The sequence below is a fragment of the Carassius auratus genome, unplaced genomic scaffold (genome assembly GCF_003368295.1).
Source record: "Carassius auratus strain Wakin unplaced genomic scaffold, ASM336829v1 scaf_tig00003761, whole genome shotgun sequence".
Lineage (NCBI taxonomy): Eukaryota > Metazoa > Chordata > Actinopteri > Cypriniformes > Cyprinidae > Carassius > Carassius auratus.
In genome coordinates this window covers 503,413-525,348 of record NW_020523543.1, presented here as the reverse complement: position 1 = coordinate 525,348, position 21,936 = coordinate 503,413, and the positions used below count along the sequence as shown (strand labels likewise).

General features: G+C 41.2%; 2 long non-coding RNA genes across 2 annotated transcripts; both read left to right on the top strand.

Moving 5' to 3' along the window:
- The first annotated feature begins 5,111 nt into the window (after nt 1-5,111).
- LOC113070341 (uncharacterized) lies at nt 5,112-8,364 on the top strand. Its single transcript, XR_003279902.1, has 5 exons — nt 5,112-5,187; nt 5,306-5,434; nt 5,523-5,663; nt 7,704-7,815; nt 8,038-8,364. It is a non-coding gene; the product is annotated as an uncharacterized LOC113070341 (long non-coding RNA).
- Nucleotides 8,365-11,040: 2,676 nt separating this feature from the next.
- Nucleotides 11,041-12,580, top strand: LOC113070347 (uncharacterized). Its single transcript, XR_003279910.1, has 2 exons — nt 11,041-11,453; nt 11,651-12,580. It is a non-coding gene; the product is annotated as an uncharacterized LOC113070347 (long non-coding RNA).
- Nucleotides 12,581-21,936: the final 9,356 nt, after the last annotated feature.

The following is a 21,936-nucleotide window of genomic DNA, read 5'->3' as shown; positions in this document are numbered from 1 at the left end:
CTAGGCCGAACCCATTCAAGTAAATGGCAGGTGGGACTTCTTTAGAAAAGACCCAGGGGCCCGAAATTCGGATCTGTGGGTTCAGGGGCCGCCCCGAGTGAGCCGCCAATGGCGCGGGGCCCTGGGGCCCTCGCGAGTTGTGTCCACGAATCCGCTAGGCTGAACCCATGCAAATAAATGGCAGGTGGGATTTTTTTTTAGAAACGTCCCAGGGGTCCCAAACTTCACAGCGGGGCCCGTGGGCCCCCCCAGGCACCCCACCGAGACCGCGGGCAGATCGGAACGTCTTGCATCCGGTGAGCGCCTGTGGGGCTGGGGTCCCGTTTCGGGGACGTTCCATAAAAATAGTGGATAAGTGGACAAATAGCGGTTCCACAAATTTTTGAACAAGACTGCGCACTCAGACTTTCTCCGCAGACTTCTGTGCATTTCAGGTAAATGATAGCAGAATACTTTGGGCTATTTCTAAGGAAATCCCAGAATACCATAATGTTATGACTATATCAACACCTAATCATAAAATGTAAATTAACATTAGTGGCATTCTAGATGTCAAAGAGGTTTTGACCATTGACAGAAGCTTATGGACTGTTTATTACTTTACAGGAAAACTGTTTATTTACCCAGGATGGGCTTATTTAAATATGCCTTTAGATAGTTATTTTAGAAGATTGGATATTAATTAAGGAATTAATGGGATGTTGGCTTAAGAAGTCTATTTGTATAAGCCCATATAACTGGATAATAGAGAGAATTATGCTGAAGAAGATAAAGGGAAATGTATGACTCTGTACCCATTGTATTGGACAGTAGCTAGACTTCAATATACTAACTTACATGCAGGATACAGACAAGGGATAATTGATACTGTATGTTATTTTAATATTAGGAGCTTTCACTGGGATTTTGATTTTGTGAGAACTAACGGGCCTTGGAGGACTGATAAAAAGTTTATTAAAAACCTGTTATTCTACAGTCGTTAATATTATCATGCAGGTGGTTGGGCTTAGTAGGAGTAGAGATAAAGAGGACAAAAAAGTGCTCATTGAAAGAGGGATTTATCGAAAGACCTTGACCGAACGTAGCACTCCTTTGGTGAATAAGGTCTGAGACTTTACTTCTGAAATACATGGCATTTCAATAGAGTGCCACGAAGGGTGAACTATGGAATGATAACGCGGACTTAATTCAAAAGGAGTCGCAAATTGTATTTGCAATTGCGTTTTCAATTTGTGCACGCATAAAATGTGACATAATCCAAACGCAAATGCAAATCGCGCATTACCATTTGCATTTTCGTTTAACCCAACGCACAGTGTCTGCCATATTTAAAATGGAAATGCAAAGTCCGTTTGCAATTGTGTTTCCCGGGTCTTACGAGTCATATTTAAATAGCAATTTCAATTACCATGTCTGCTTTTTCACTTTCTCAGCGTCGTGTATACACGTCGTGTATTTGCTCCTGAACACCACCGGTGTTCTGACGGAACACCAAACCCCAAGTATTTAGTCTGTGCCACCACCCATCAGAATGGCATACCGTCGTTTAATGCACACGCGCAGCAGTGAAATTGGTGGAATTGCGCATGCGTTAAATTTAAACATCATTTCAGCTTACCTAAGATTACAAGCGGTAAATTTTGGTGTATTATATCGCATATTGTATAAAAATATATATTTATATACAAATCTGTATCAAAACAGCATACCCCTTTATAAACTGTATTTTTTTTTATTAAAACAGAAGTTATCAAAACAGCATACCCATTTATAAACCGTATTTGTATTAAAGAAGGAGCTATCAAAACAGCATACCCCTTTATAAACTGTATTATTTTTATTAAACCAGGAGCTATCAAAAAACAGCATACCCCTTTATAAACTGTATTTTTATTAAACCAGGGCTATCAAAACAGCATACCCCTTTATAAACTGTATTTTTATTAAACCAGGGCTATCAAAACAGCATACCCCTTTATAAACTGTATTATTTTTATTAAACCAGGAGCTATAAAAAAACAGCACACCCCTTTATAAACTGTATTTTTATTAAACCAGGGCTATCAAAACAGCATACCCCTTTATAAACTGTATTATTTTTATTAAACCAGGGCTATCAAAACAGCATACCCCTTTATAAACTGTGTTTTTTTTAAGCTAAATTGACAGACTCCGCTATAAAACTCAACTTCCGGTATGCTATTCTGACAAAGTATGCTACATCGACAGAACACCGGCACCAGTTGTCATGTGTTAATGTGTTCCTTCCTGCTTATTCTGTAATAATACTTTTACAAATCCATATCCTGCTTTCTTCTTTCTATGGAGGGAACTGTGTAAATGAGACCGATAATAATATAACTGAACACGTTTCATAAGACTGTTTGACAGCTGGGTTATTTTACATACATTATTGCAAAATATTTACTGTGTTCAAAAATGTAATTTATTTTATTCCTTTAAAATGTTTACAAGGTACACGTAGTGAAGTGAGCAGGTTGTTCGCCCCATATGCACAATCAAGAGTTGGTTTACGGAAGAGGTCATGCAGTTCAGCTGTGCCAGCAAAGAAATTGAAGACCATAACATACACCCACAGATTTTTTTGCTTGTCTAAAAGAAGAGACTGTGAGATTCCAAACCCATCTGAGAAGCTGAAGCTGGAGAAAGCTGATCTGAGTGGGGAAAAAAAAAATTTCCCAGGAAACTTGTAACATTGTAAATTAATATAATATAGAATGTCCATGCAGAGTTACGTTTCTACGTAATCTATTTTTGTTTTCTAAGTGTTTATTTTTTATTTTTTAAAAGACATGCTGTACACATTTTGTTTGCCTTTCAGATAAATATTGTCAGCCAGAGGATTTTACAGATTACCTCTATAAACAGTTTCCGAAGCTCAAAGATGCTGGAGGCTATGAACTTCTTAAGACTCGAGGTGCTACCCGATCAAAGTCATTGGAGATAATCCCTTGTCTTAATGAAGGATACTCGGCAGAGTACTTGAGCAACAGTGCCCTTGGCATAGGAGTTAGCATGATTTTCATCAGACCTCTTCAGAAAGACCTAAGCTTGGAGGTATGTAAACTACATAAATAAAGCATGGGAAATGGCTGTTAAGATTTGCCATGTCTGAATTTTATTTTATTTTATTTTTTTATTGAAAAGTACTCAGAGGGAAGATCAGGACAAGGGCCACAAGTACCTTGTTTGTACTGCCAAGAAAAAATTTCTGTTGCTAAAATGCAGAAACATGTCGACCAATGTGAAATGTAAGTGATGCATGGAAAACTTTCTAACTAAACAATAGAATGTTAAAGAATACTTTTCTTATTATAATAAAGTATAATAGTTTTTATTTAAATAAGTTTACCTTCCTTTTTTTCTACATTTATTTTCATTTCCTTTTTTAACAAATAAGGTTGGAGGGAGGGACATGCCAAATCCCCCAAAGCAGCAGCGAGGAATCACCTAGAAGCAGCAGACAGAGTTTTCCTAGAGACAGCAGCAAGGAATTACCTAGAAGCAGCAGACAGGGTTTTCCTAGAGACAGCAGCGAGGAATTACCTAGAAGCAGCAGACAGGGTTTTCCTAGAGACAGCAGCGAGGAATTACCTAGAAGCAGCAGGCAGGGTTTTCCTAGAGACAGCAGCGAGGAATTACCTAGAAGCAGCAGACAGGGTTTTCCTAGAGACAGCAGCGAGGAATTACCTAGAAGCAGCAGACAGGGTTTTCCTAGAGACAGCAGCGAGGAATTACCTAGAAGCAGCAGGCAGGGTTTTCCTAGAGACAGCAGCAAGGAATTACCTAGCATTAGCGAGGAATTACCTAGCAGCAGACAGAGTTTTCCTAGAGACAGCAGCGAGGAATTACCTAGAAGCAGACAGGGTTTTCCTAGAGACAGCAGCAAGAAATTACCTAGCAGCAGCAGAAAGGGTTTTCTTCAAGACAGCAGCGAGGACTTACCTAGAAGCAGCAGACAGAAAACCTTCAGAAGCAGCAGCATCAGACAGGAAAATTATCAAAGTAGAGAAGCGAGGGACAGTGACAATGAAGGTGATTTAGTTGAAGTTTCCTGCAGTCTGTAGAACAATAAGTTTATTTTCTCTATATCAGAGGATAGCTAGAAAAAACTTTCAAAATATGACAATGTTTAAAGTCTTGTGAAAAGTGCCTACCAGATTTTTATTAAATTATATTTATTTTTTTATTTTCCTTTCTTCTCAGAGTGGAAAGTTGAGCCAAACTTGTTTCAGGCAGCACATCAATACAGAAGGAGACTTTTGGAAAGGGCTGAAAGTCTATCTGCTGAAAGTCTAACCGCAGGACTGAACCTATGCAGCAGTACACAGGAAAGAGAAATTTATATTTTCTATAAATCTCAACCTGGCAACTGGGCTCGTCCATTTTTCGTCATACTCCGGAGTAAAAGTAATAGTTTTATTTAAATATTAACACATTTTATACAAGCAATCTGTATGGCAATATCACTGTATGTTTAATATCCTGGATACACTGCATAGATATTAATATTCTTTACGTTATCTCAGGTGATGCAGCAATTGGAGATGGTGTGAAACGCTACTTTCTATCCCAGGTTATTTCACATGTTCAGTTTGGGTTTGCCCTAGATTTTGGTAAGTAATTGTAATCTAAACATTACGTAATTAAGGGAGGGTTTGGCAAAAATGCACATTCTTTCAGTACTCTCAGTCTCTTTGATTTTAATTGTATGACTGTTTTTTTGTCAAAACAAGAGAAAATTGATTGGTTTTGGGTAATTTCTAAAATAATTGCTTTTTTTTAGATGCAATATCAATTTAAAATTTTAATAATTTTAAATGAAATTACACATGACAAAACTGTATAAAAATGTGTTACCTTGGAACTTGTATTGAGCCTAAAAAAAGTGTTCTTTTTTTTCTCACTTTAGACAACTGTGGCAAAACTTTATTTTTCACCGGTCAAGAAGACCATTTGGTGCCATCAACCTCCCGAACTCTGCTGGATAGTGACCTGTTCCGCATTGTTGGACGCATGATTGGCCATTCTTTCATTAATGGTGGTCCCTTATTGACTGGACTTAGCCCTGCTATGTTTGGAATAATAACTGGACAAATGAATGAGACAGTCATAATTCAACTGGAAGATTGCCCTGACACCAATGTAATTGACATTGTCCATCTGGTATGTACAACATAAAACCTACCTCTGATCATTGTTTTGTGCAAATAAAAATTACTGTGAAAATGAGAATATTTGAACTAGATTAGTATATTTTTTGCTAACATTGATTTTATTACAGCTTCAAAGATCAAATACACTTTCTGATGATGAGCGTGCAAAAGTGAATGACCTGGCTGTCATTTGGGATCTGCCTCGGGTCACTGTGGAAAACAGACTGTGGCTAGCCCAAAGCCTTCTTCACCATGCGGTAAGTTTAACCTTTTTTAAAACATCTTTTTTATTTTAAACAATTTTTGTAACTATTTATGAAAGACTGCAACAATTAAATACTTCAGGTCATTGGCCGGCGGGAGAAACAGATGCAGCAGTTGAAAAAAAGACTGTAGGATACTGGAGTTTTGCGCATGGTTAAAGAACGACCTTCTCTTATTGAAGTCCTATTTCCACGATCATCTTCCCTGACAATTGATGCACAGGTAATGTACCATCATGTTTCATAGAATATTTCCAAAAAGATAGTAAGATATACTTGCACATCATTCTATGTAATGATTATGCATTATCTACAGTTCCTTCTAATAGCAAAGCATGGTTTACACACAACTGTTCAAATGTTTTGGAATAATTACGATTAGTACGACAAGCTATATTTATTTGATAAAAAATACAGTAAAAACTGTAATATTGTGAAATATTATTACAATTTAAATTAATAAATGTGTCTTGAGCAACTAATCTGCATTCATGTAACTCTGAAGACTGGAGTAATGATCCCTGAAAATTAAGGTTCGAATTGCAGGATTAAAGAGAATTAAGAAATAATTTATTTTCTCCAAAACACGTTGTGAAAAATGATTGCAACCTTTTATTAAATAGTTTTTGCAACCTCCCTTTTCCAAGATAACAGATCTGAGTCTTCTCCTATAATGCCAAGCGAGAGAACACCTGACATGAGATCAGAGACCATTCCTCCATATAGAATCTCTCCAGATCCTTCAGATTCCCAGATCCATGTTGGCGCTTCTCCTCTTCAGTTCAGCCCACTCATATTCTATATGGTTCAGGTCAGCGACTGGGATGGCCATTACAGATGCTTGGTTTTGTGCTCAGTGATCCATTTTTGTTTTGATGTTTGTTTTTGGATCATTGTCATGTTGGAAGATCCAACCATGGCCCATTATAAGATTTCTAGCAGAAGCCGCTCGGTTTGGATTTTTGATAGAATCCATGATGTCATGTATCTGAATAAGAAGTCCAGGACCTCCAGCAGAAAAATAGGCCCACAACATTAAAGATTCAGTGGTATATTAAATTGTACACATGGGATACTTTTTATCCTTGTGTGCACCCAACCCATCTGGCGTGTTGGCTGCCAAAAAAAGCTCTTTTTTTTTTTTTTTTAATCTGACCACAGAACCCTGTGTTGTTTAAAGTTCCTGTCGTGTCTGACCACTGAATATGCTGGAGTATGTTTTTGGAGGAGCATTTATCTTTAAACCCTCCCAAACTACATGTGGGGATGTAGGGGTTGTTTGAATGTTTTATTTTTTTATATATAGGCTTTCTGACCCCAAGACTCAAATAATCTCTGCAATTCTCCATGTTTTATTGTTGAGTCTTTGGCCACTCAAACCATCCTCCACACCGTGCATTAAGATAATATAGATGCACGTCTTCTTCCTGGCAGATTTGTAACATTTTTACTTGATTATAACTTCTTAATTATTGCCCTGATGGTCAAAATGGGTATTTTCAATTATTTAGCTATTTTCTTGAAGCCAGTTTCTATTTTGTGACGCTCAAAAATCTGAACTGTATTGTTTGGTTTTGCACATTGTGATGGATGATTAAGGGAATTTGGCCTTTGTGTTTCCTCATATTTAAAATCCTGTGAAACAAGAAGTCATGGCTGGACAATTTCATGTTCCTAGTCCCTCTGGTCTGCTAAAAAAAGGTAAATAATAATGGGAATATACTTCAGAGATATTTTATTCATAAAACATTCTAGGGGAATGAATAATTGTGGCCAACGTGTTTTGGAGAAAAACATTTTTTTCATAATGTGATCCCCCTCCCCATTTTAATGCTTTTACTTCAATGAAAGTTTGAATTATTATTTTTTTTTAATGAAAGATTGATTTTTAATGAAAATAATTTTTTGAATGAACAATTTATTTTTTACAGACATTTTTTTATCTTATTTACCCACTGTATGTGGGTGTATTTTGGAACTTAACTTGTTAGTCTTTCACATTGTATGACCCTTAAAAAACAGAAACATTCTTAAACTTTTAGTTTAACTCAAGCTGCTAAAAGAAAGTCCTACATATCAAAAGACAGTGACTAAACTGTAAGATTTTTTTTTTTGTGAATTATCCCTTACTAGTATTACTGATTTCAAGAGTGTTCACAGTGTAATGCTATATATTTTTGTAGCATTAATTCCAGGGTGCAATCGTATAGTACCAGCAGTGGGTAAGCTACTGCATCAATTTATTTTGTGATTATTATACTAGATGATCCTGGAAAAAGTAATATGGCCAAACCCTGACAGTGATGATGAGGAGAACTTCAATCTGGAAACATGCTGCAGAATCACATCCTATTTACGGCAATACGTTGAACAAGGTACACATTTTGATTCTGTATTTGTACACATTTAATATAGCATTTTTAAGATGTAATTTGCTGGGTTGGGTTTGTGTGGTTATTTCATTGTAAGATGACATGAAGATGTCTTATATGAAAATGTCATGTCAGTTTTAATGTCACATTTATTCAATTAGCATACAAACTAACACATTATATATATATATATATATATATATATATATATATATATATAAACAGGTACACCACAAGAGCTGAAAAATCTTGTTGAGTTTTGGGTTGGATGGACAAGCCTACCACAGGAACTGTACGTGGAAGTGTCTCCTGACGTCAGAATGCCAACTGCCTCAACATGCAGGGAGACCCTTAAAATCCCACTGCATTACAGTGATTATGAAGAATTCTGCGCTGATCTAAATGCAGCTGTGTCCAGCAACAGCTTTGTTTTGGTTTAGTCTAAAATGAATATTTCGTAAACCCTCATGTTGTCTTAGGGTTCTGTTTGGAATTTTGAGACTTTTGTTACATTATTTGTCTAAACGCATAATAAACCTGGGTTTGATTTAATTGTTCTGAAGGTATGTATAATTTTGTTCTTGTCCATTTCACATTGGTTTCATTTTTCAATAAAATGATTAAATCCCACATAAATCTAAAAAAACTGACAATGAAAGCCTGATACTACACCACAAATGTAAAGTGTAACAAACATTCTTACACACCTACTGGTTTAACTGCAACAGGCAGCATTTTTATTTAATTTTGCAAATTGAGAACACTTATTTAAAGGGGTGAGACTTGGCACCGATACACACACTTCTGTGAATGAAGACATTGTACAAGAATATTTGTACAAGCATATTTGGGTGAGCAGTTGATCTATCCCAATAAACGAGTTACCTGTTGCACCGTTTCACAGGTTAAAAAGAACATTTTGACTGGGTAAGGTCTTCATCTCTGCAGCAGTCAACTCGCGCACCCTTGAAGCTTAAAAGAAAACCAAAATGCAAAATATATTTATTTACATCAATACATTAATTAAAATCTAATTAAATGTTTTGTTTTTGATTCTGTAATTAACTAGAAATTCAACCAATTATGGTATTTAAGAATTTACCCAGTAAAACCTGAACCTTTAATATAAAACATCCAAATTGCTGGCCGCACACTGAATCTGTGCTGAAGTTAGCAATGTGCTAAAACTTTTGCTTGCTTTTTAATTCACATGCACTTTACTTATAGAATAAAAAGTTGCTAGACTTCTTCAATTTGTACTGTATGCAGTGTGCGACCAGCAACCTTCTTGCTGGTTTTTTTAAGTATTCCCTTAGCTCTATGCACCTGAATATAAAGGATTTCTTGTCAATTTGGAGTGCAACAGTTTTTTCTAATTTACAAAAAGTGTAAACTCTAAATATCATAACATTTTTCTTACTCTGAATATGAAGACCTTGTGCCCGTAGAAGACCATGTATAATCCTGTACGCAGCATTTGGGTAATGTCTTTGTATTTCTGCCACAATGTTGTCTAATACATCATCAGTGACATCAGAGTACAAATCTTTAGTCCTTTGGGGGAAGAATAAATTATTTAAGATTCATCAGAAAACTAAGGCAATAATCATAACATAATAACCAATGATATCATCAAAATCCTTTAAATTACAAATTAATAAAAAAAAGTGATCTGGAGTGCCAAAAGTAGCTGCCATGTTTTATAGTGTATGTATTTATATTTGTTATTTGTACAGTGCCATTTCACTTTTCCCTCGCTCATTAATACAAATGTATTAAAATTAAGTACCTTAATCCATGCTGTTCCAGTCTTCTACGTATGGTTCGCTCAGATACTCCAAGCAGGCGTGCAAGCTGGACACATGAGTAACCACATATCACGTAGTACTCGATCATCTCTTGTGGTATGTCCAGTAAAGGACGTCCTGGTCCTTTAGTTGTCCTGTCCTTCACAAAAAGCCTGTTAGCTACTTCACTGAGGTTGGCGAAGACAACATTACTGATGTTGCTGATGTTCAAGGCCACAAACTAATTTATCTTATCCAAAATTAAATGGCTTCTGAGTAAGAGGAAATCTGTAGAGGATGCACTGTCGTCAACTTGCTGCGCGAGCATCATAAGGTCCTCCACAATTTCACCAACTACCTCCATTGTTTACAATAAATCTGCGTCTGTTCAGGGCATCACCTCTTGACCGTCGACTGTGAGTGACGTCACGTCCCAACACGAACACGCCCCATAGCATAATCCCACCCTTGACAGTGATTGACAGGTTTCCGTGTAAGGCATCGGAAATGGAAATACAAAGGGAATTGCGATTCCATTTGAGTTTTGGCTGGCTACGTACAAGACGCTGTGAAAGTGAAAAGGCAGACGTGGTAATTGAAATTGCTATTTAAATATGACAGGGTCAAGACTCGTAAGACATGGGAAACACAATTGCAAACGGACTTTGCATTTCCCTTTTAAATATGGCAGACACTGTGCGTTGGCTTAAACGAAAATGCAAACGGTAATGCGTGATTTGCATTTGCGTTTGGATTATGTCACATTTTATGCGTCCACAAATTGAAAATGCAATTGCAAATACAATTTGCGACTCCTTTTGAATTAAGTCCGCGATATCATTCCATAGTGAACAGTTGAGTGATATACAATGGATAACTTTAAGAATGATTCTACCAGCATTGCTTATTTGTCAGGAAACAGTGACAACCTTTTGGAAATTCTGGTTAACAATAGTATTTTTATTACAGTGAATATGATATGATATTATATAAAATAATAATATAAATTAAAATAAAAAAGGGGGGTTACATACATATGTTTTTAAGTTTTTATTTTCTATTTTTAGGAATATAGGAATTAGGGAGAGCCCCAGATGGAGAATTACTGACAAGAAAATGTAATTACTGGATTGTTATTGGACAAGATAATTGTATGTAACTTTGTAATGGGGGATTTATGCCAGGAATATTTCTTCAAGAATACATTCATTATGTGGATTAATGACTATGATGAGGCAGAATATAATGTTGAATCTTATGAATTGATGACTGGAGTGCATGTAGACATTTGAAAAAAAAAAAAAAGTACAATCTTTTTAAACTTAAAGACTGGCACAGATTGGAGATCGGGGAATTAGATTCTTGTGCACTGCTTGCATAATAAATTTACAGCTAAAGTTATAAGAGTGGTCAAATTTGATGAACTGCTTTTAATTATAGGCCGAGAAATTTGTGGAGTTCCTGGAGAAGGAGGATTTAACCTCGACTCAGCCCGCCTTCACTCCCCAAGGTGCTAAGAATCAAACAAGCGGCTCCCACACCAGAAGGTATGCCTGGAATGCCAGATCCCCTCTCTTGGCTTCTGAAGAGGATGTCAGAGAGAGGGGAAGAGCCACACGTTTCTGAGTGAGGACCCCTGGGGGAGTCTGATTGGGGCCTGTGTACATGAAAGTACGAACGGACGATTCTTCTTAGTGCGCACGAGATCAACAAGCTTGTTTGCTTTGCAGCCACTTTAAATACAAAATAAGCATTCGATCTACGTCAGAACGCTCTCGAATCTTTCTGCAGTGTCGTGAGCAGAGCGGCAAGAGCGATTTTTGACGCTCTCGACACCGGCGGTGTGAACGCACAGTAAGTCATAAACGCCCACTTTTGCTCTGCAGAGACCTAAGTCTCACCTTAAGGGCCAGAGCTGACAACCCCTGACATACTGATTAGTTAATAATCCCTCATGAAGAACGAGTACACTTTAATTTGTACATTTTGGACAACCATTGTTTTTGTATTATTAATTTACATTTTAATTACTGTTTTCTTTCTCACTTTAGATGCTGGAGAAAAAACAGCGAGGCTAAAGCATTCAAAGTGGAAACATCTGCTGTGGCTCATTAATCCAGAATTGGGATGGAGGAAGGAGCAGAAGAAGCAGAAGATCAGAGATCAGGCAGAGATCTAGTGGTGCCACTGTGGGAACCCATTTACCTAATCTGTTAGTTAAACCAAAGATTTTCCTCACTCACTTTCATGTTGTTCCAAGCCAGACTTTTTTTTTTATATAAAATAACGCATTCACACAAGCACCATGATGCATCAGTGTTGCATTAGCGTGAGCGTGAGAGCTGGCGCTTTTGTGAAAATCCATTGGGCAGTAATAATTTCTGAATAGATTATTTTTGCTGTTGTTGTTTTTTGCGTACACAAGACATCTGTTAAAAAATATCTTAATTTGTGTTCTGCAACATGGTTTGGGGCAACATTAGGGTAAGTAATTAATGACAGAATTTAAATTTATGGTTGTTCTAATGTGGTTATAATTGTTCATAGTTTATTGTCTTGAAAAATTATATTAATACAGAAAGATGGATTAATTTGATAAGTTTATAGTAAAGACTTTTAAATTGATTAAAAAAAATCTAAATAAATACTACTCTTTTGCAAGGTCTATTAAAAAATACTGACAAATGTAATGGTTTCCACAAAATATTGGGCAGCACAACTGTTTTAAACATTGATAATAATCAGAAATGTTTCTTGAGCAGCAAATCAGTATGTTATAATGATTTCTGAAGATCATGTAACACTGAAGACTGGAGTAATTGTGTTGTTTCTATGCATCCACATAGAAAACAATTATTTCTGTAGTTATATTTCACAAATCAATATTACTGTTTTTACGGTCTGTTTAATCAAAGGAGGCTTAAAATGTGATCAAGAATTTACATGAAAGATGTAATGTGTCAATAAATGTGTCAATATACTGTGAATTGTCTTATTTTCACTAATTAGGAATATGACAAATTATTCACGGTTGTAATTAGGTCTGGAAAAGACGTTTTTTCACCTTTCACTTTCAACCACATTTAAACGTAATTTGGACGTCTTTTTATAGACGTCATTTCGACGACCTGGAAAAGACGTCTTTTCCACTTTCACTTTTCAAACACATTTAAACGTAATTTGGACGTCTCATTATAGACGTCTTTTCGGCGACCTGAAAAAGACGTCTTTTCAACTTTCACTTTTCAACTAAGTTTTAACGTTGTTTAGACGTCTGCCATTGACGTCTTTTCGACGTCTTTTCAACGAGTTTTTGCTGGGTGGGTTGTTTTCCATCTGCAGGAGGCATAACTCCTGCAAAAGAGGATGGGAGTGAGTATTAATTTTGAGTGCTTGCATCTTTCCCTGTATGTCTGAAGGTTTGTCATGTCATGTCAATCTTTATGGTTTTATTTTGCCTAGGCGCCTCGTTTCCATTTCTGGTTTGGCCATAAAGGCCAAACAGGCCAAGAAAAAATAGAAAAACTTCTAAGATAAATACAGGGTAATATGGCTGTTTCTCTGCTTTTTGTTCAAGATGTGTACAAACTAACTGGTCATACACTGTGTGCAGAATTATTAGGCAAATTAGTATTTTGACCACATCATCCTCTTTATGCATGTTGTCTTACTCCAAGCTTATTAATTAAGCATATTAGGTGATGTGCATCTCAGTAATGAGAAGGGGTGTGGTTTAATGACATCAACACCCTATATCAGGTGTGCATAATTATTAGGCAACTTCCTTTCCTTTGGCAAAATGGGTCAAAAGAAGGACTGCAGAGGGATGCAGCACTCTTAAAATTGCCAAGCTTCTGAAGCATGATCATCGAACAATCAAGCGTTTCATTCAAAATAGCCAACAGGGTCGCAAGAAGCATGTGGAAAAACCAAGGCGCAAAATAACTGCCTGTGAACTGAAAAAAGTCAAGCGTACAGCTGCCAAGATGACACTTGCCACCAGTTTTGCCATATTTCAGAGCTGCAACATCACTGGAGTGACACACATCACAAGCTCAACTCCCAGTCCTACTGCCAGTTTCTGGAAGACACCTTCTTCAAGCAGTGGTACAGGAAGAAGTCTGCATCCTTCAAGAAAAACATGATTTTCATGCAGGACAATGCTCCATCCTGTACCAAGTACTCCACAGCGTGGCTGGCAAGAAAGGGTCTAAACGAAGAAAAACGAATGACTTGGCCTCCTTGTTCACCTGATCTGAACCCCATAGAGAACCTGTGGTCCATCATGAAATGTGAGATTTACAAGGAGGGAAAACCGTACACCTCTCTGAACCGTGTCTGGGAGGCTGTGGTTGCTGCTGCACGCAATGTTGATGGTGAACCGATCAAAACACTGACAGAATCCATGGATGGCAGGCTTTTGAGTGTCCTTGCAAAGAAAGGTGGCTATATTGGTCACTGATTTGTTTTTGTTTTGTTTTTGAATGTCAGAAATGTATATTTGTGAATGTTGAGATGTTATATTGGTTTCATTGCTGAAAATAAATAATTGAAATGGGTATATATTTGTTTTTTGTTAAGTTGCCTAATAATTATGCACAGTAATAGTCACCTGCACACACAGATATCCTCCTAAAATAGCTACAACTAAACTACTTCCAAAAATATTCAGCTTTGATATGAGTTTTTGGTGCTCAATCTGGTACACGCTAGGGATGACACCCCTGATACGGCCATCTTGTCGCTCGATGCTGAAAAGGCATTCGACAGACTTGAATGGCCATATTTGATGGAGGTGCTTGCGTGATTTGGTTTGGGTGACAATTTTCGTAGATGGATGGAAATTATATTAGCTGATTCAACTGCAGAGGTACTTACTAACAACCATGTCTCGCAACCATTTAAATTAAGTCGCGGATCCCGACAGGGCTCACCACTTTCACCTCTGGTCTTTGTTTTATCCATGGAACCACTAGCAATAGCAATTAGATCACATCCAATAATTTGTGGTATTCATTCAGGTGCTTTAGAACATCGTATTGCCTTGTATGCTGATGATACTGTTGTATTTCTGTCAGAGCTTGAAAAATCTATACCTTCCCTTTTAAAGCTTATTGGCCTTTTTGGTGAGTTTTCTGGTTATAAGGTAAATAAGGATAAGTCATCAATTATGTTCCTGAATGAACAAGAGAGAATAAACCCAAAAGTAGTACACTCCTTTGTTAACGCTGTTAATGGTTTTGAGTATTTAGGAATTAAAATAACCCCCAAAATAAGTTCCCTTAGTTGAGCTAACTATGAACCTTTATTGCTGATGGTGTCTGAGGAAACTACTAGATGGATGACACTGCCCCTGTCTGTAATCGGAAGAATAAATGTGATTAAGATGAACATATTACCAAGATTTTTATATATCTTTTAGTTGTTACCACTTGCCCCTCCTCCTGCTTTTTTCCAAAAAGTCAATAAGCTTCTTTCTAATTTTATCTGGAGTAATAGGAAATCTAGGCTTCGACTTTCTCTTTTGTACCTGCCTTATGACATGGGAGGGTTACAATTACCAAACTTATTATGGTATTATTGGGCTGCTCAAATGAGGGCTGCAATGTTCTGGTTCTCCAAAGATCAGAATATACCTTGGATACAGGCTGAAGAGTTGACCACAAAAGGCATGACACTTGACAGCTTTATATATTCAGCACCCCTTAAGGAACTAAAAAAGAAAATCGACAATCCATTTGTAAAAAATACCATTATGATATGGTATGAAGTTCATAAATTTCTCGGAGAGACCCCATTGTTGTCTTGTTTTTCTCCAATTTGGGGTAATGAATATTTCAGCCCAGCTAAAAATGACCTAGGTTTTAAATTATGGTTAAATAAGGGTATTGTTAGATTGATGGATTTATATGAAGATAATATATTACTGTCATTTGACAATCTGGTGTCGAAGTTAGATATACCTCGCAAACATTTTTTTAAATACACGCAGCTTAGAAGTTTTATTTTTTCGAAATTGAGATATTCTGTCCAACTCCCTTCATTATCCTCATTGGAAACTTTTTCTACACATGACTGTTTCAGTAAAGGGCGAATTACCCAGTAATACAAAATACTGGCACAGAATTATAAAGAAAGTACTTAAAACAAAAGGCAAGCATGGATGCAAGATTTAAATAAAGACATTTCATTGGATGAGTGGGGTACAATAAGTTTGAGCGCAAACCCAAACTATAAACACTCGATTGAGACTCTTACAATATAATTGGATAATGAGAACTTATATCACTCCTGTGAGACTAAATAAATTTAACCCTAGTATTCCTGACTTATGTTTTAAGTGTAATAAGCTTCAGGGTACATTTTTTCATTGTGTGTGGGAATGTGAGGAGATGCAAATGTTTTGGAGTAAGGTAATTCAGTATATATCTCAATTTACCTCCTCTCCTATTCCTTTAAGCCCTTTAATATGTGTATTGGGTATGTATGAGGTTAGTTGCTCTCTGCCCGCCAAAGAAAGAAAACTGGTGGATCTGTGTTTGCTACAGGAAAGGCGTTCGATTGCCCTTTGTTGGAAGAGTGTTGGCCATCCATCCCTTGGGCTTTGGCTAAAAAACTTAATAGCCAGTTTGGCCTTTGAAAAGCTTACATATGTAGCAAAGGGGAAGTCTTCTGAATTTTATGATATTTGGGAGATATTATTGGAATTTGTTAAAAGAGGTGATCTTGAAGAGGCTATAGATGTGTGAAGTATGTATTTTGGAGTGTATACAATATATATATATATATATATATATATATATATATATATTTTTTTTTTTTTTTTTTTTTTTTTTTGATGTGTGTATATGTGTGTATATATATATATATATATATATATATATGACAGAAGACCCGACCTGAAAAAGAAAGTAGAAAACTGCGTGTTTTTCCCTCTGTTTTGTTTTTGTTTTTTCACAGTCTTTTTGTTTCGTAGTGTTGATGGATCCCCTCTCTAGCCCCGGATTCCTCCTCCTCATACTGGAGCAGGAAGGACGTTCTCTCGAGGACCACACCAGACGGTTTCTTCTGTTAGCTAATGCCACCAGCTACCCGGACGACGTGCTCTGCGCCTTCTACAACGTCAGCCTGAACTCCAAGTGCAGAGCGTTGTCGCCCGAAGATGGTCCTCGGGAGGATTTCGCTGCATTCGTGGAGAGGACTCTGGTGAGAAATGGTTCACCTCTCACCGTCTGCCCCATAGAGGACCTCGCCAGCCCCACTCCCGACCCAGAGACCAGCCAGCCACCATCACGCCGAACGGAGCCAGAGCCCACCGCAGCCACAGAGCCCGAGCCATCCACTGACAGGGAACAGGATCTCGAGAGCGCGACTGACCAGGTGTGTGAGCCGGCAACACCGTGCATCGTGGGAGTCCTAGTGGAGATCGAGGGCGTGGAGGAAAGCCCTGCCCACACTCCTGCGACTGAGGGTGAGCTGTATGCAGTCTCTGAAGATCATATGGAGCAAGTTCTGGATCTGATGGACTGGTCTATGGAGGTAATCCCTAATTTTCCTGTTTCCCCGCTGGTTCCGTCCAGCCCTGATTCCCCTGTATACCCTCTCAGTCTCCCACTCCTACCTCCTCCAGTCATTTCCTCTGCTCCATTTCCGCTGGTTCCATCCAGACATGAATTTTCTGTTTCTCCGCTGGTTCTGTCCAGCCCTGAATCTTCTGTCTCTCCGCTGGTTCCGCCCAGCCCTGAATTCCTGTCTCTCCGCTGGTTCCGCCCAGCCCTGAGTTTCCTGTCTCTCCGCTGGTTCCGCCCAGCCCTGAGTTTCCTGTGTCTCCGCTGGTTCCGCCCAGCCCTGAGTTTCCTGTGTCTCCGCTGGTTCCGCCCAGCTCTGAATCTTCTGTGTCTCCGCTGGTTCCGCCCAGCTCTGAATCTTCTGTGTCTCCGCTGGTTCCGCCCAGCTCTGAATCTTCTGTGTCTCCGCTGGTTCCGCCCAGCCATGATTTTTCTGTTTCTCCGCTGGTTCCGCCCAGCCCTGAATCATCTGTGTTTCCGCTGGTTCCACCCAGCCCTGAATCTTCTGTGTCTCCTGTATTCCCTCCCAGCCTCCCTCTCCCACCTCCTCCCAAACCTGCTGGTCCCTCTGCTCCACTTCCGCTGGTTCCGTCCAGCCCTGATCCTCCTGTCCTTCCTCCCATCCTTCCTCTCTGTCCTCCTCCTAGACCAGCCAGTTCCTCATCATCCCTGCTGGTGCCAGTCAGTCCCGCAGCTCATCCTCAGTCCGCGCTATCGGGGCGCGATGGTTCGCCGCTGGACTGCCAGTCTCCAGCTCCGCCTTGGCGCGTTAAGGCCCTGTCTCCGCCTCCAGCCTCCGAGCCCTGGACTCCTCCTCGGTCCTTCGACCCAGCGGCTCCGCCTTGGCTCTTAGCTCCCTCATCTCCACCGTGGCCTGTCATCCCACCTGCTCCACCGGGCTCCCTCGTCCCTCTGGCTCCACCTTGGTCAGTCGTCGACCATCCGCCGCCTCGGGACTCCACTCCTCTGGTTCCACCTCGACATTCCATCCCTCCGGCTCTGTCAGGCTCCTCCTTCCCTCCGGTTCCACCTCCATCCTCGGTCACTCCGGCTCCACAGCGGTCTGCCAGGAGCCTTCTGCTCCACCTAGGCCCTCCGGAACCTCGACGTCACCCTGGCTCTGCGGCTGTGCTGCTCCATCTTGGGCTCCTCACCCACCGGTGCAGTCTCCGCCTGTCGGCCCCCTGTTGTCGTCGACCCCTCCTTCACCATGGCGCCTCCCGGCGTCGACTCCACCTTGGATCTCCGTCATGGCTGGTCTTGGGTGGACCATCTGGCTCCTGGCTCCTTCCTCCGTGGTCCCTGTCTGCTGGCCCCCTCCTGGGAGTCCGTCCTCCACCGGAACCTCCTCCCAAGTTCCCACCCACGCCTCCCTCGGTTGTTTCTACGGTGCGAGGACGCACCTACCGGGAGGGGGGAGTACTGTCACATACCTGGACTCATTTAGTGTTTTTGCCCCTGTGACCCAGTTTCTGTCTTCCGTGTTTGGTTTGATTAGTTCCCAGGTGTGTCTATTCTTTTCCTCATGTGTTCCATGTCCCTGTTAATTTAGTTATTCCATCCACCTGTAATTCCCCATTATCCTTTGTACATAAGCCTTGTCCTTTCAGTTCTGTTTTGTCGGGTCTACTTGCTACTAACTCACTCACTTACGTGTGTCTATCGCTGTGCTCCATGAGTTGAATATATTAAAAGCCTTATTTCGTTTATTCTCGGCTTCGTGTTTCTTCCGGCAGCGTAAACCGTGACAATATATACTTATTAAAAGACTGCCAGGGTTATAGTGGAGGGGGGGAGTTTTGAATAAGGAATGTTTGAATTTAAATGTACGTTTTGTTATATTTGTTTGTTAAATGTGCTGTAAAATTCAATAAAAATGTGTTACCAAAAAAATATATATATTTAAGTTCCATATGCTTACAGTTTGCATTTTTTAATTATACCTGAAGTGTGACCAAACATTTAGTATTATCTGTTTTAGCTGTTTGATCGCGCTGGTGCCTCGCGCACATATTCACTGGAAACAGCAGCCGTTCGCCTTGACATCCGGTCCACTTTGGCATATTGCTCATTATGATACCATCGATGCGTGAACTACAAAGCCTTATTTTTACCTCATGAATAATAGTTAAGCTTCAAATGTGCAACATCATGAATATGGAAACGGATTTCTCCCGAATGAGAGAACGCAAAATTACCTTATGTTTCACTTTAATTTTTTTTTTTGTTTGTTTATAGCTACCTCTCCTTGAACTGTCACCTTATCGTGGTGGAGAGGCTGGGGCTATATGCTCCTGGTAGGATCTCCCAAGGCAAACAGGTCCTTGGTGACAGGCCAGACTAAGAACAGTTCACAAACCCCTTAATGTTGAGAAATACAACAAGGACCGAGACGTCGCCCGGCATGTCGCAGCCAGGGCCCCACCCTGGAGCCAGGCCCAGGGGTTGGGGCTTGTATGCGAGTGTCTGTTGGCTGGGCCTCCCCCCATGGGGTCCGGCCGGGCTTAGCCCGAAGTAGTGACGTGGGTCCGCCCTCCTGTGGGCTCACCACCTGCAGGAGGGAGCGTAAGGGGCTGGTGCATAGTGGATCGGGCGAAAGTCGAAGGCGAGACCCCCGACAACCCGATCTCTGGACACGGAATCTGGCTTTAGGGACGTGGAATGTCACCTCGTTGGCGGGGAAGGAGCCTGAGCTTGTGCGGGAGGTTGAGAGGTATCAACTAGAGATAGTCGGGCTCACATCCATGCACAGCTTGGGCTCTGGAACCACACTTCTTGAGAGAGGCTGGACTCTCTACCACTCTGGAGTTGCCCATGGTGAGAGGCAGAGTGCTGGAGTGGGTTTGCTTATAGCCCCCCAGCTCAGCCGCCATGTGTTGGAGTTCCCCCTGGTGGACAAGAGGGTCGCTTCCCTGCACCTTCGAGTCGGCGATAGGTCTCTCAAAGTCATTTGTGCCTATGGGCCGAGTGGCAGTGCGGACTACCCAGCCCACTTGGAGTCTCTGGGAGGGGTGCTGGAAAGTGCTCCGACTGGAGACGCCGTTGTTCTACTGGGGGACTTCAACGCCCACGTGGGCAGTGACAGTGACACCTGGACCCCTCCAGGTGTCACTGTCAATGCCCACATGGGCGTTGAAGTCCCCCAGTAGAACGACGTGATTATGAGGAACGGCCCCCCTGATCTTACCCGAGAGGTGTTCTGTTATTGGATTTCTGTGCTAACCACGGTTTGTCCATAACGAACACCATGTTCAAGCATAAGAGTGTCCATCAGTGCACGTGGCACCAGAACACCCTAGGCCGGAGGTCGATGATCGACTTTGTGGTCATGTCATCAGACCTTCGGCCATATGTCTTGGACACTCGGATGAAGAGAGAGGCGGAGGTGTCAACTGATCACCACCTGGTGATGAGTTGGATCCGATGGTGGGGGAGGAAGCTGGACAGACTCGGCAGACCCAAGCGTACTGTGAGGATCTTTTGGGAACGTTTGGCCGAGCCCCGTCAGAGAGCTCTTCAACTCCCACCTCAGAGCTTCAACTCCCAGGCAGAGCTTCGACCGGATCCCGAGGGAGTATGGAGATATTGAGTCTAAGTGGACCACATTCTCCACCTCCATTGTCCCTGCGGCTGCTCGGAGCTGTGGGCGTAAAATCTCCGGGGCCTGTCGAGGCGGCAATCCCCGAACCTGGTGGTGGACACCAGAAGTAAGGGATGCCATCAAGCTGAAGAAAGAGTCCTATCCGGCCTGGATGGCTTGTGGGACTCCGGAGGCAGCTGACAGGTACCAGCAGGCCAAACGGACCGCAGCCCAGGTAGTCGTGGAGGCAAAAAAACGGGCCTGAGAGGAGTTCGGTGAGGCCATGGAGAAAGACTATTGGTTGGCCTCAGAGATTTTGACAAACCGTTCGATACCTCAGGAGGGGGAAGCAGTGCCCTACCACACTGTTTACAGTGGAGATGGGCACCTGTTGACCTCAACTGGGGATATCGTTGGGCGGTGGAAGGAATAATTTGAGGATCTCCTCAATCCCACCGACTTGTCTTCCGTTGAGGAAGCAGTGGCTGGGGACTCGGAGGAGGACTCGTCCATCACCCGGGTTGAAATCATCGAGGTAGTTAAAAAGTTCCTCAGTGGCAAGGCACCAGGGGTGGACGGGATCTGCCCTGAGTACCTCAAGTCTCTGGATGTTGTTGGGCTGTCTTGGCTGACACGCCTCTGCAACATCGCATGGCGGTTGGGGGCAGTACCTCTGGACTGGCAGACAGGGGTAGTGGTCCCTCTTTTCAAGCAGGGGGACCGGAGAGTGTGTTCCAACTATAGGGGATCACACTTCTCAGCCTCCCCGGGAAAGTCTATGCCAGGGTACTGGAGAGGTGAGTTCGGCCGATAGTGGAACCTCGGATTTCAGGAGGAACAGTGTGGTTTTCGTCCCGGTCGTGGAACACTGGACCAGCTCTATACCCTTTCCAGGGTGCTGGAGGGTTCATGGGAGTTTGCCCAACCAGTCCACATGTGTTTTGTGGATTTGGAGAAGGCATTCGGGCAGGGCTGCCCTTTGTCACCGGTTCTGTTCATAATTTTTATGGACAGAATTTCTAGGCGCAGCCAAGGGCAGGAGAGTGTCCGGTTTGGGAACCATGCGATTTGTTCGCTGCTTTTTGTAGATGATGTTGTCGTGTTGGCCTCCTCAGACCAGGATCTTCACGTGCACTGGGACGGTTTGCAGCCGAGTGTTCCGGGGGAAGACCTAGGACAAGCTGGAGGG